This window comes from Ornithorhynchus anatinus, chromosome 9, assembly GCF_004115215.2.
Source record: "Ornithorhynchus anatinus isolate Pmale09 chromosome 9, mOrnAna1.pri.v4, whole genome shotgun sequence".
Taxonomy (NCBI): Eukaryota; Metazoa; Chordata; class Mammalia; order Monotremata; family Ornithorhynchidae; genus Ornithorhynchus; species Ornithorhynchus anatinus.
Window position 1 is genome coordinate 10,906,165 of NC_041736.1, and position 13,433 is coordinate 10,919,597.

The 13,433-nt window shown below is 39.9% G+C and overlaps 1 long non-coding RNA gene across 2 annotated transcripts in view; it reads right to left on the reverse strand.

Moving 5' to 3' along the window:
* The window catches only part of LOC103171017, a 122,240-nt gene extending 113,929 nt beyond the window's left edge, over positions 1-8,311 (reverse strand). For both annotated transcript variants that reach the window (XR_003762085.1, XR_486542.3), the window contains exon 1: positions 8,210-8,311. This is a non-coding gene — a long non-coding RNA (uncharacterized LOC103171017). The remainder of the gene's footprint in view (positions 1-8,209) is intronic.
* Between the last annotated feature and the right edge of the window lie 5,122 nt (positions 8,312-13,433).

The window sequence follows — 13,433 nt, forward strand, 5'->3', positions numbered from 1 at the left end:
TATACATATTTTAGGATCCTTATTGTCTCTGTCAATTATATGAAATTAAAATTCTTGGCAATGGGCTTCAGAGTTTTCCACCAACTGCCTTTCTCTTAGAAATTACCTTCTTTGTTTGCTATATTCTACTTTAGGTTCTCTAGTCTTTCCAAAGAGTCTGGTCCACTACTCTCCACTACACTCTCCATCATGGAGAAGCAGCGTGGCTCAGTGGAAAGAGCATGGGCTTTGGAGTCAGGGCTCATGAGTTCCAATCCCAGCTCTGCCACTTGTTGGCTGTGTGACTGTGGGCAAGTCACTTAACTTCTCTGTGCCTCAGTTCCCTCATCTGTAAAATGGGGATTAAGACTGTGAGCCCCACGTGGGACAACCTGATTCCCCTATGTCTACCCCAGCACTTAGAACAGTGCTCGGCACATAGTAAGCGCTTAACAAATACCAACATTATTATTATTATTATTATGACTTTCCCATTTCCAAGTTATTGCACGTGCTATTTCCTTGCCTTAAATGTCTTCCCTTCCGTTGTCCTTCTTCATCTGTCCAAAGCTCCTTCATGAAGTCTTCCCGAATTAACCCCCCATAACCCTGGTTACACTAATCATTCCATCTTCTCTACACTTGAATCACTTAGCTAGATCTCTGGGAATCTTGTGCATCTATCTCTGCTTTTTGTGCTGCATGGCTCTGGCTTTTCACTTGGTATCTGATTGCCCATATGATTTTTTATGTTTTCCTGACTCTCCAATTAGATTAAAATGTCTCGAGGCCATGAATTGTGTCTTTATTCTTCCTTACCAATTCCCTACCTAACCTGACAAAGTGTTTTGTACCGAGTAGGTGATCAATAAAAGAGGTTGTGATGATGAAGAAGAAGATGATAACGATATTGGCTTTGAGAAGTTAGGGATTGAGTAGGCCAGGTTTCCACTGTTGGTGTATTTGCAGTTAAGGAGGTTGGCAGGCTTTTTGATAGCATTAGAGTACTCTTATTTTTACCCTGGTGTGAAAAGAACTGAAAATGAACCTTATCCTGACAGTCACATTTATTTTCTGACTATACTATGCAGAGTCCTATTTTGAAGGGGTTTTTTTCATAAGAAATTTTATTTTTCACCCATTTCTCTCAGTCCTTTCTTCAATTTTCCCTTCCATTTTTCCACAGCTTCCAACACATAGTTTGGGGAGAATAGAATGCCCTAGAGAAGACAAGTTTCTACTGTAAGGTAATGCCACACATTTGCCAAAAGCGGTCAGGTCAAAGACACAAACCAAGAGGGAGGACCAGAGGAACTGAAGGTAGCTAGTGGCCCTTCCCTGACCAGAAGGAGCACCACAAACTATCTGTTTACCTACATAATGCAGTAGCACTTGGAATTGAAAGGGCTTGTGAAGATTTGACATCACTTTGTTCCCTAAGTTCAAATAGTTGAAGTCACTTTCCAGGGGAAAAAGATAAATATAGAATTTGAAATGTACTAGAATCTCCTGCATTTTGGCTTGAATTGAACTTAACTCCAAGTGGCTTAAGTTCATTTGCACTTAGCAAAAGGCAAGTGAGCTAAAGTAGTGTCACAGGTCAAGAAAGATCCCATTAGCCTCTGTTTCCACACCCCTTGCTGCTTTTAAACTGGTGTCCAGTGAGAGACCCAGTGGAAGTTTAGATTCCACTTCTCCTGGGGAGCCAACCCTTCCCAGCTTTGCTTTAAATCTTACCACCTCCCTAAATCATGTTTAGCTTTATAAATTCCACAGATTTCTAAAGCAAAATAAGCCCTCGGGGTAATACAAAAATCCCTCATCCCAGACTGTTTAAACAGGATGGCCATGTGGCTCTAATGACAAGCTCCCATATTTCACAGACTTGTACAAAGCCAGCCGATTTCTGGCTCCAGAAAAGAATTTCTCCAATAATTTCCTGAGTCCATTCCCTTGCACACAGGAGTTGCCCAACTCCATCAAAAATGTAATTAATCAAAGGTTTTGGAGTAAATAATAGAGGGGAGATTGTTCCTCAAGCAAGTGAATAATGATTCTAACCCATCTTGCTCAGCAGTAGGAGAGGAGAGGTAAATAGTTTATGGAGGGCTATAGTCTATCCAGAGCTATATACAGCTAAAATACACCATATGAGCATCAGCATTTCCTGAGGAAATGAACAAAATATTCATTAGATTCACAGTGTTACTTATGAATAACCAGTGACATAAGTTTCTAAATCAGTTGGGAGGGCCTAAGTTTTTTTAAATTAAACTAGCGCATTATAAAAGAAAACACTTTTTGATAGTTATGAATTTTATGTGGTTATGCAGTTGAGTCACCCACATAAAATACGGTGCAAATAATGAGTGCTCAATAATTACCTTCAACTTGATGACTAACTATGTATCTGCAGTTTCAGCTTTTATTTTTGAATGGAACTATTTTTTGTGTTAGCTCAGCATTCATTGTTAGACCTTTTGCATACAGGTGAAATAAATGCTCCTCCTTGCACACTGCCTGTGTCTGTCATTTTTTATGCCTCAATTTCATTCTATGAGTCTTAAAATTATAACCTTACTTTTCATTCCCAAAGCACCAAGGCAATGCACATGGACTTTTACTGCATTAATTTTCTTCAGCTGAATGACTCTGGTCACAGAATCTATCACTATATGAATGTGTACTGCAATAATTAACTGCAAGGTTGTCCTTTAGAATGATTCTCTTTCCCTTGGAGAGGAAAAAATAGCTGCAAATCCCTCTTTTAAGCAAATGAGGAACTTCATTCCATTTCCATGTGGACATGCTCTGTATTTCGGCATCAGCATTTTATATTTCTCCATACTTTTCATCATTCAGTCTGGCCATTCAGACATTCGGCTGGGGGCACTGCAGTTTAATGGCCGGTTAAATCTGGGCTTGAGAATTCTGATCTGAATGCACTGGAACTAGAGGAATATTTTGTTTTAACTCCTCTCCTCTCACAAAGTGGGACAAGTTTGGGACAACAGTGACTCGGGAATCACAAGGGTGAGCCCAGGTCACGAAGGGGCTGCTGGGGAATAAAAGCAAGGCTACCACAAAGTGGAGCCATGTGGACTGGGTACCATCTAGGGGATGGATTAGGAATTCCCTGCCATTTTATATGGGTTTTTTTCCCATAGTTACAGATGTCCAAAACACAGCCACTTTCACAGCTGTATTACTATTGCTACTATTGTATTTGAATCAATCAATCAGCCATATTTATTGAACACTTACTGAGTGAAGAACATTGTACTAAGTGCTTGGGAGACTACAATATAACAATATAACAGAGTTGGTAGACATATTCCCTGCCCTCAATGAGCTTATAGTCAAGAGGGGGAAATGGACATTTAAATAAATAAATAAATAAATAAATTACAGATATGCACGTAAGTGCTATGGGATGGAGGAAGGGATGAATGAAGGGAGCAAATCAGAGCAATGCAGAAGGGGATGGGAGGACGTTCCAGGACAGAGGCAGGCCATGGACGAGAGACTGGCAGCAGGACAGGCACGATCAGAGTACAGTGAGTAGGGTGGCACCTAGAGAGTGAAGTGTGTGGCCTGGGTTATAGTGAGAAAGCAGCGAGGTGGTGTAGAAGGGGACAAGGTGAATGAGTGCTTTAAAGCCAGTGGTAAGGAGTTTCTGTTTATTGTGGAGGTGGTTGGGCAACCACTTGTTGTGGGCAGGGAATGTGTCTGTTTATTGTTATACTGTACTCTCCCAAGCACTTAGTGCTCTGCACACAGTAAGTGCTCAATAAATATGACAATAAATGAATGAACAAATAAATGGAGGTTCCTGAGGAGTGGGAAAACACGGACTGAACGTTTTTGTAGAAAAATGATCCAGGTAGCAGAGTAAAAACATTTCCAAGTCACCTTTCAATCATGTCCCTATTTTTGACTTGACTATAATTGTTTGCTTGTTTGTATTTATGATATTTGCTAAGTTCTTTGTGCCAACCAATGCACTAAGCGCTGGGATATATACAAGACAATCCGATTGGACAGGCCCTGTCCCACATGGAACTCACAGTCTAAGCCGGAGAGAGTAAGATTAATTCCCATTTGAAAGATGAGGTAACTGAGGCACAGAGAAGTTTAGAGGCTTTCCCAAGGTCATATGGCAGAGAAGTTGAAATGAGTAGCAAGGAATGTTGCAAAGGAGTGATTACTCACCTGCAAAACCCTGCTCTAACTCTAAAATGCAAATTAGTGATTATTCTCTCACCTCTTCCAATCAAATCCACAGTTAAATAAACTAGAATTCAGAGCATTTAGGATTAATCAGTCATTCATAAATGCTCCCATCATTCATACTCCACAGCAGAAGCAAACCATTGTACCAACTGTCTTAGGAGCCCTCTACACAGCCATTCCAGACTCACACAGAAATAACTGCTTCAATTTGACAGTGTAGATTGGCCAGTGGAAACCTAAGCATTTCTGTTTCAGGCCGCATGGTGAAGTCTCAGGCAGGTGAATTGAAAGTATTACTTCATCTATAAATATGAAAACTGGTCAACCATTTTTCAGGAATCAGTGAGTAGTCTCTATGAATTGGACAGGGAAAGGAGACTCTGGAACTGAAAATCTCTGGAAATGAAAATCCATTGTAACTGGCAGGGTAGTGAAGGCTGACATTCTTGACTAAGTAGCATGGAATTGCACAACCCAATTAGATTATCAACTCTTTGTAGGCAGGGAACATGTGCTCCGATTCTGTTATAATTGAACTAGTCCTTAATAGAGTGCCACTCTCAGTAGGCCCTCAATAAATTCCATCATTACTACTACTGACAATAGTCACAGACTAAATTTAAAAATTAGAATGATTAAGGAAAGTAAAAGGATTCCTACAAAGAGAAGAAAATATGAATGAAGGAACAAGAAAACAAGATTTATTGAAATGGAAGAAGTTGTAAGAAAAATTACAAGGGGTTCCAATCTGAGACGATTTTGTATGATAAAGTTCAGCATGAAAATGACATCACAACATGTACTGTTCTGGTCTATAACTGCTAAATAATAAACACTTACAGGATTCAAAGAAATTTCATTAGATCCTCCTTTAAAGAAACATTGTTTAAGCGCAGCTTTGTGGAGCAAGTCACAGAGCCCTGTACACAGTAAGCTTAAACATGTATGGAATTTTCCAGAGAAAAGATGTCTTATAAATGTAGAGTATTGTAAAGAACATTAATATATTAAATTTAGCTATTAAACTCCAAGGAACTAGTTTTAGTGGCCAGGCACTGCAGTAGGTCATTTTTCCAATTAGCTGATTCATCCATTCAGTGGCAGGAATATTAATGAGTTACCGCTCTGCACTTTATTGCCATCAAGACTCAAAAGACGGCTCTTGTGATCAAAAAAGAAACAACTGTTAAAACTGCTTGGCAGAGAAAATGCTGGAAGAATTAAGAAGGGGTTGGAAGTGACTTTGTGTTTTTTTTCCAATTATATATTTGTGAATGAACCAGGGCCTTTCTCCCTCCCTGAGAAACAGGAGTCTTAGGAAAGACTTTTAGTGTCTAAAAGATCATGTTGCCTTAGCAAACTATCATGATGATCTCTTTCCCACCATAATTTTAACAGTCAAATGCAACTCTATACAAGACATTTAAACAGAGCCAGCAAGGAAAACAAATTAGGTAATAAATCTTCTCTCTCATGTACTGACTTGTTCACAATTCAGGGCTCATCAGTTTATCTGATTTCTCTCTTTCCTGTATCAGCAATGGACCAGTTTCATGTGCAGAAATTATGAAGGTATGATACAATTTTTATCCATTCCCTACAGAAATCATAGGCTAGATGTTTATGAATATGAAGCCACCTTAATAGATATGCTCAGGAAACTACTCCATGTTATAACTTGCTGCACTATTGTTCATTTGAGAATCTTCAGAATTTGAGATCTGACCTTTCCCAGTGACTTAGAGGGGCTATCATGGGCACTGTCAAGAAAACAGTAATAGGATCATCTGTCTCTTAAAACCAGACGTTTCATAGATCAGCTTCAATGAAGAAATAACTTGCCACACCAGCAGCTGAAGCATGATGTGTCAACAAGATGGAATGCAATTTATTTCATGCTACAGTGTGCATTAGAACAGAAATCAGTGCATGATTACTGTTTGACGTGTGTGGTTAGCTCAGGAGTAATAGCAGTACCTCTTAAGTATGTTATGATGGAAAACATCTGATTTGAAGTCACCCTTAGATGGCAGCTCTGGATATGTCTTTTGAAGCCAGGCTAAGGTAATAGGTCACTTCTGTCAAATGTCAGGGGAAGATTTTTGAAATTCATTTTGAATAACCATTTTATGTATGAATGATCATTAAACGAAGTTCCATGGAAAGAACATCCTCAGTTACTCTCACTTAGTAAACTTCGCTAGTTCAATCAATTAATCAATTGTATTTATTTTCTTTTACCAAAGGAAAATATCCATTCAGCCTAATTCTAGAATAGGCAGGATTTGGGGAGCTGTCTTTGGAATTCTTAATTTTTAGTGTAGTAGGAAAAGAGCCCATTATTTAGATTGAGGGAGACTGGTTACTTTTGTGCTTACATTCATTTTCCTTTTCCAGCTTCCACCAGATGGTTCATAGGAGTGCAACTACCACTAATTTAGAAAGAGGTTGCTAATTTCTCATTTAGTTCAAGAATGGCAATTACATGGGAGGAAAGGAGGGATGAATAATGAAAAGCAACCGAATACTCCCAAATCATGGAGCACAAAGGGTAACACCCTTCCGATTTGTCCTATAACAAGTAAGAAAGGAAGGTAAAAACCAAGATATTATTACAAATCACCTCAGTATTTTTGATGAAAGATTTTTTTTAAATATAACATTAAAATCATACCACTATCACCCTACCTAATGCATTCTTCCCCTCTTACTTGTTTGCTTGTTTCATAATTCAATAGTATTTGTTAAGCACTGTACTAAGTGCTAGGGTGGATACAAGTAAATCGGGTTGGACACAGTCCCTGTCCCACGTGGGACTCTCAGTCTCAATCCCCATTTTAAAGATGAAGTAACTGAGGCACAGGAAAGTGAAGTAACTTGCCCAAGGTCACACAGCAGACAAGTGTGGAATTGGGATTTGAACCCATGACCTTCTGACTCCAAAGCCCGTACTCTATCCACCACTGCTTCTGCAATACAATGCTATCTGATTCCAAGAACCCCTTCGTTTTTGACTGCAGATGAGTTTCTCATTCATTTTCCTTCTAATACTCTCTGATGATAGCTGATCTGTGAATCATTTTAAGTCTTTTCAGTATCGTGGGACTGAAGAAACACAGTGTGTTTTCCACCTGCCAATGTAAATTACTGTCTGAATAGAGGCCTCTATCCAAGATACAGACACCTGCCAATGCAGATGACATCTCATCGTTTGTGATGTACTGTTAGGCATATGCTCAATCCTACCCATTGTAAGCCTATTTTCACTAAGTAACTGTACAAAGCAAGGGTAGTTTTTTTGCTAATATTTGCTCAACAAGAATCACTGAGTTAGCTGATATTCTGATATAGGACATATTTTCATAACTGGAATTTTTGTTAGTTTTGTGACTACTGAGATATTTATATGTTGCTGTGAAATTAATAATAATAATAATAATAATGGTATTTGTTAAGCGCTTACTATGTGCCAAGCACTGTTCTAAGTACCGGGGTATATACAAGGCAATCAAGTTGGACGCGGTCCCTGTCCCATATGGGGCTCACAGTCTCAAACCCCATTTTAGCAGATGAGGGAACTGAGGCACAGAGAAGTGAAGCGACTTGCCTGAGGTCACAAAACAGACAAGTGGCAGAGTGGGGATTAGAACTCGCAACCTCTGACTTCCAAGCCTGGACTCTTGCCACTAGGCCTGGTTTCTCTATAGTATAAAATCTTTATGGGCAGTGAACATGTCTACCAACTCTATTATCTTGTATTTTCCCTAGTCCTTACTACAGTGCTCTGCACACATTTAATTCTCAGTAAATACGATTGATTGTTTTCTGTGAACAAGAGGCGTGTTCTAGTTCTTTAATTCCCTTTCTTCTGTGCTAGCCTACCTTTGCCACCTTTAGCCCATTGGTGAAGAAAGGATGCGTAACTAGCCCCACATCAGTTCAACTCATTCATCAAAGTAATTCTCTAAAATTAAAAATTTCCAAACAGGAAACTTACGGAGTCACAGAGAGTTCATTCCAAGAGCCAGGAACTAAACTCGGGACCAATCAGAGGACCATTTTTCAAATCTTCTGGAGTCTTTTTTTTTCCCAACGGCTGCTGTTCTAAAATTAAACAGAATTGAAAGAGACTATCTCAGTTAAGTTCTGTCAAATAAAGGCCTGCACGGTAGTTTCTATTTAAAAGGAGTATGGTGTAAGGCATTTATTTTTGTTGCAATCGTGCTAACAGCTCAGAGACACTGTAATAAGAGGATATGACCTATAGTTTGTTTCTTCCCCAGGATGAGCATCAGGATGTAGTGTATACAACAAAGAGTGATACTATGAGCAACTTTGTACTGATAAATGGAAGAGCAGGAAAGTTATTTTCAATCACAAGCCCTTCCTCCAACGGGGAGTACTAGGTTAATGCGACTTGTTCTCCTTCAGTAGATTCTGGGTTATTTTCTAGGAATACGCCATCTGTTTATGATATGCAGTAACATTATCTGTGAATATATTTTTATCTAGAAGAATCCAATCATTTTAATATATTCTCTTTCAATCCACTGTGGAAGAGAATCACTGAAGGAATAGAGTTTTTATATTTTGTTTTGCAGTTCAAAAAATCTCCCATTATCCTTGACTCAACTCTGTCATTCAACCCACATATTCAATCCGTCACCAAATCCTGTTGGTTCTACTTTCATGACATCGCTAAAATCTGCCCTCTCCCCTCCATTTGAACCACTACCAGAGGATGTGTGTTTATTGTTATATTGCACTCTCCCCAGCACTTAGTACAGTGCTCTGCACACAGTAAACACTCAATAAATATGATTGACTGCTGCCACGTTGACCCAAGTGCTTATTCTATCCCATACTGATTACTGCATCAGTTTCCTAGCTGACCTCCCTGCCTCCTGTCTCTCCCCACTCCAGTCCATACTTCACCCTGCTGCCAGGCTCATTTTTCTAAAAAAAGTTCAGTCCATGTTTTTTCAGTGCTTAGAACAGTGCTTGCTACATTGTAAGCACTTAACAAATACCATCATTATTATTATTCTCACTCCTTAAAAACCTCCAGTGGCTGCTTATCCACCTCTGCATCTGCAAATAGAAACTCCGTACTGTTGGATTTAAAGAACTCAGTTCTCCCCACTCCTCTCTTACCTTGCTAATTTCCTACTACCATCCAGTCTACATGCTTCACTCCTCCAATGCCTGTACCTCAGTCTCCTTACCACCATCCCCTTTGCCCACGTCCTCCCTCTAGTTTGGAACTCCTTCCCGCTTCATATCTGACAGACCACCACTCTCTGCACCTTAAAAGCTCTCCTAACTAAACTCACAACTTCTCCCATGAAGCCTTCCCTGACTGAGTCTTCATTTCCCCAACTCCCTCTTCTGCCCTTGTCATTTACACACTTGGATCTGTACCCTTTAGGCCCTTGATATTTATCCCTCCCTCAGCCCCATAGCACTTATACACATATCCAGAATTTATTTTAATGTCTGTCTCCCCCTCTAGACTGTAAGTTCCTGGTGGGCAGGAAGCATGACTTCCAACTCTGTGGTACTGTACTTTCCCAAGCTTTCAGTACACTGCTGTACACACAGTAAGCGAGCAATCAATAGCATCAATTGATTTGATTGATCAGTACTATCTGACTGTCTACAGTGTGCAGAACACTACATCAAACACTTTGAGAGTACGTTAGAGGTGGAAGATATATTCTCTGCCCACAAGAAAGTTTCAATATAACAGTGGAGCTACAGATGAAATAATTGTCAAATAAGAGGATGCGCTGCTCCAATACCAACTGGGTTGTACTGCACTCTCACAAGCATTTGGTACAGTGCTCTGCACACAATAAGTACTCCCTAAATCCCACTGCTTGATTGAAGTAGCAAAATATGTAAATTGATGTGTACTAAACCAATTAGAGGTTATGAGTGCAAAAGTGCTGAGATTACAGCAGGGACTATTTGGCCTGGGTAAAGAAACATTAACCAGGTAAATCCCGGAGGAGGAGGAGGTGATGAGATTTCAGCAGGGCTTTGAAGATTGAGAACTGTGGGCTGACGATCTGAAGGGGAAGGATGTTTCAGGCAGGAGGAAAGATGTGAGCCAAGGACTGGAGGCGGGAGAGTCAGGACTGAGAAACAATGAGAAGTTGAACTTGGGGAAAATAGAGAGAAGGAGCTGGGATTTAGTAGAAGACAATGGATAGGTAAGAGGGGGGAGCCTGGTGGTCAAGAGTTCCTATTTGATGCATTGATAAATGGGTAGTCGTCGGAGGTTTTGGAGGAGGGAAAGACCTGTGTAGAACAACATTTTAGAAAAATCGATTTGAATGTCAGAGGGAAGTAGAGATTTAATAGGGGAGATCTGGGGACTGGGAGACCAGTGAGGAAGTTGATATAGTAGCCAAGGAGGGATATGACATATGCTTGGAAGAGGGTGTTGGCTGTTTGGACGGATGGGAAGGGCTGGATCTGGGAAGCGCTACGGAGGAAAAACTGACAAGATTTAACAACGGACCAAATGTGAAAGTTAAAAGAGAGTGAGGAGTCGAGAATATTGCCAAAGCTGTGGGATTCCAAAACAAGTGGTAGTGGTAGTGGTGGTGTCAATTGTAATAGAACAGTTCGGAGAAGGAGAGGATTTGGAAAGGAAGATGAAGAGTTCAGTTTCTGACGTATTAGGTTTGAGGTGCCAGCAGGCCATCCATACGGAGATATTTTTCAGGCAAGAGGAAATGCAAGATTGCAGATGGGGAAAGAGAGATCAGGGCTGGTGAGAAAGATCTGGATGTTGCCATTGGGGAGGTGGTAACTAACATCCTATAAATTCTAAATTTTAGAAAATGAATAGGTTTTAATAGGCTCAGAAGAAACCAGGAGGATCTGTGAAGACCTCAGTGGCTACCAAGGCAGCTGCCCGAGAAACCACCTACTGGCTATGTCCTTGCAGCATAGCCCCAGCACTACGCTGCAGTCACTTTGCCGATCAATGGGTTTTCTAAGTAAAACTATAACTTGGCAATGTACCATTCCTCTGACTACTTGTTTACTCGGTATATTCCGTGCCTCAACAGGAGAGTACAAGCCCAGTTCAATTTAGCAAGAGATAATGACAAATCTCCAGCATGTCAGCACAGAGGTTTTGTATTAAATAAGATGTGAAAGATAACATTTTGTGAGTTAATTACATATGTACATAGTCCCATAACTGCATTTAGTATATGTTTTCCACTATTTTAAAAACCTTGATATTTTTTCACTCAACTTTGGGGTTTTTGAAAACACATTTATGTATTTTATATTATTTTCTATAGGAACAATACTTCATTTAGCATTGAGAAGCAGCGTGGCTCAGTGGAAAGAGCCCGGGCTTGGGAGTCAGAGGTCATGGGTTCGAATCCCGGCTCTGCCACTTGTCAGCTGTGTGACTGTGGGCAAGTCACAACTTCTCGGTGCCTCAGTTACCTCATCTGTAAAATGGGGATTAACTGTGAGCCTCACGTGGGACAACCTGATTACCCTGTATCTACCCTAGCACTTAGAACAGTGCTCTGCACATAGTAAGCGCTTAACAAATACCAACGTTATTATTTAGCACTTTTTCAATTAATACTTTAAAAATCACCACGCTTATTGGTAATGATGATTGTGGTGATGAAGGGATAAGAAAACAGGTTCCAGGGCAGGCATGTACAGGTAGGGATGGGAGTCCTTAGTAAGTCCCCTGACCCCACCTTCGAAGGGCTAGGCATACCTGGAAGACTGCCTACACTGTGGATGGAGAAAACAATCACAGGCTTTCACATTATAGTGAATATAATGGATTAAGGGCTAGGTGGGTGAAAGATGCCCAGTTCAGTAGAGGTAATCGGTGAGTGGCAATACATCATTTAATTGTTTGCATTATTCTGTAGCTCAAAAATGTCTACTGGCATTGACTAGGCTGTGATGTTCAATCCCCTCTCACTTATCCACAAAAGTTACAGTTCTACCCTTTTGGAGAAAACTGAATTCTTCTTTGGCACAGGGCCTAACTTATTGGAGAAAAAGCATCTAGCTGCCTTTTTCTAACTCCAGAATTCTGATCTTTGGAAATAGATCTTTGCAAAATGCCTATTCCAAACAGTCTCCTAGAAACCTATGCATCTTAAAGACCTAATGATCTTCCCAAGTATCTACTGTTTCAAAGAGCAAACAGGGGCACAAGAAGTAATGAGTTATTTGGTGCCAATTGTCGTTAAAAATAATTCCTGGATAATGGTCTACTTTTAGCTTATAGCCTTCTTTTTTTATATTTTGCATTACATTTTCACGAATAAAATTTAAATGGATGGATATATATTAAACATAATATAGTGTATTTCATATGCAATATAACAATTGTCCTCTTTTTTTCTATTTCACTGTTATATGTAAGCTCAAATCACTATTAACATAATGTAGCCTTGAAAATTAGGCTTCCTCACAAGGTTTCTCTTTAGGTTAAAGTGCTGCTCTGTTTTCAGCAGTTTAATCTAATCCAACACCATTTACTATCCCATTTTCAAATATTATTTTTAAAAATCTATTTACCTTTTTACTACAACAAAAGTGTCATCTAAAGAAAGTAGCCCTAGAGTTGAATTAGTACTAGAAATATAGGTTGATTACAGTCGTTTTAAATATACTATGTACGTTCCTCATTTTAACCGGTATTCAGGGCTGGCGACTGTTAAGACATATAAGTGCTATGCAGATAAATAATTCCATTCTAAAACTTGTGCCAGGATTGGGCTTTAGCTGGCTGTTGAGCACAATGGCATCATTGTATATGCATATGTAATATGTATACACATATGCTGTTCAAAAGGACTCGAAGGCATAAAGTCTTACCATTTGCTGCTCAAAAGACTGCAGTTCTACTGCCAAGAAGTGTTTTTACAGCCCTTGCCATTTGAAAGCTCTGACCACTCCTTTTTAAAATGAAAGAGAATCTGGAGATAGAAGATAGAAGAGTTTTCCATGTATTAGATTAAAATTTCTACCTCAATTCAGATGCTTCAAATGCTTGGCGGCACAGGACCCAAGGCTGGAGTTTCTTAATGACTGTGCATCAGCCTCTAGCTCTTGATAGGTATTCCCCTCGGCCCTGTACCACACACAACTGACAACATGAGCTCTCCACCCCTGCATATGTCAGTGACTTTCAGAGGCCGCCAGGTCTGCGACAGACC